Below are 1,885 nucleotides of genomic sequence, written 5' to 3'. Positions count from 1 at the left end.
CCCTGAGACCCTTTAAAAGTCATATCTATCAATTGGCGCCGTTGCCAAATGTGGTTTGATAGCATTAAGCTCTGATCTGTCTGAGATCAAGTGCTTACTTTCTTGTTTTTACTGATTCCTTTCAAGTTCTGTTTGTGATTTCAGGTATATGAACACCAGGTCTAGATCAAGAAGCTGCGGTCCTCCTTTTCCTCTAAACGACAACATCAACCTTCTGGTACCAAGGAGGAGAAGAGACAGACGTGGTAGACAACTTGATCAGACTGAGATGGCAGACCAAGGAGATCACGGGGTAGATATAGAACAACCAGTTCAGGAGCAACAGGCTCAAGGTCAGGGAGCTGGTATTGGAATTGGTCAGGGGTTTCACCAAGGCAATGTTCAGCAGGAACAGGTGCACCACCAACAAGCCTATGTCCACCAGGGACAAGCTCAGGCTCATCAACAGAGGCATCAGGCCAATGTTCAACAAAGACACCAGGTGCACCACCAACCCCACCCTTTCCAACCACAACAAAGAAGATATGAGCAACCCCAAATATATGTTGGCGAGAATGACAGGGCCAATGCTCATCAGTATGGAGCTGGTATTCAGGCACCACCTGTGCAGAACAACAACTTTGAAGTGAAAGCATCATTGCTGAATATGGTCCAGAACTCAAAGTTCCATGGGTTAGCAATGGAAGATCCCTTGGAACACTTGGACCAGTTTGATAAGGTGTGTGATCTGACCAAGATTAATGGAGTTTCAGAAGACAGCTTTAAGCTAAGACTATTCCCATTCAGTCTTGGTGACAAAGCTCATCAATGGGAGAAGAATCTTCCAAGAGGCTCCATTCAAACCTGGGAGCAATGCAAGCAAGCCTTCTTATCTAAGTTCTTCTCCACCTCAAGAACTGCAAAACTGAGAAACCAAATCTCTAGCTTCACTCAGCACAGCAATGAAAGTTTTGGTGAAGCATATGAGAGATTCAGGAGCTACACAAACCAATGCCCACACCATGGGTTTAGTGAGGCTTCTCTTCTCAGCACACTGTATAGGGGAGCTCTTCCCAAGATTAGAAACCAGCTGGATACTGCTTCAAATGGGAACTTTCTGGGTAAAGAGATACATGCTGCTTTAGAGCTAGTGGAGAACTTAGCATTGAGCAATGATACTTATGGTGAAGACTATGACAGATCAAATAGGTATGAAGGTTCAAGCTCAGAACAGAGGCTCACCAGAGAAGTTAAGGAGTTGAGGAGTGAATTGGACAAGCTGAAATTCACCACTCAGAAGCCAATGCATTTTGTTGGAGAGTATGAGGAACCTTCTCAAATTTTTGAGAACATAAGTGAAGAAGGTCTTACCCAAGAGGAGCTCAACTACATTGGGAATCAGAGGTTCCAAAGATATCAGTATGGTAATGCCAATCCAAACCTCTCTTACAGGAACACCAATGTAGCTAACCCACAAGACCAGGTCTATCCCAATTCTCAAGCTCCAAAGAACTTTGTTCCCAAGCACAACTTTCAAGGGTCATTCCAACCCAAGAATCAATTTGGTCAGAATCAGAGTTTTGGTCAGCAACAGCAACCATTTCAGGGCACTGGTTACACTTCACAGCAGCCAAAGGCACCACCAGGGTTTGGTCCACCACAGTTCCAACAGCAGGCGCCGGTTCAACAACAGTTTCAGCCACCAATGGTTCAACAGCAGCCACAGATGGGTACAGATATGGTTGGTATTCTGCAACAACTACTTCAGGGTCAACAGACTATGCAGCAGGAAATCAAGGAACTGAAGCAAAACCAGGCATCAAGCTCAAGGAACCAAGGTCACCTACCTGGAAAACCAGAACCCAACCCCAAGGAATATGCCAAGGCCATAACACTGAGGAGTGGC

At 45.4% G+C, this 1,885-nt stretch overlaps 1 non-coding gene across 1 annotated transcript; it reads right to left on the bottom strand.

The window, feature by feature from the left end:
• Positions 1–901: 901 nt before the first annotated feature.
• On the bottom strand, positions 902–1,008 carry LOC112088790. The gene has a single exon (XR_002900726.1). It is a non-coding gene; the product is annotated as a small nucleolar RNA R71 (small nucleolar RNA).
• Positions 1,009–1,885: the final 877 nt, after the last annotated feature.

The sequence above is a fragment of the Eutrema salsugineum genome, unplaced genomic scaffold (genome assembly GCF_000478725.1).
Source record: "Eutrema salsugineum unplaced genomic scaffold, Eutsalg1_0 scaffold_14, whole genome shotgun sequence".
Lineage (NCBI taxonomy): Eukaryota > Viridiplantae > Streptophyta > Magnoliopsida > Brassicales > Brassicaceae > Eutrema > Eutrema salsugineum.
Note: the sequence above shows the minus strand (reverse complement) of the source record. Positions and strands in the feature narration are given on the sequence as shown.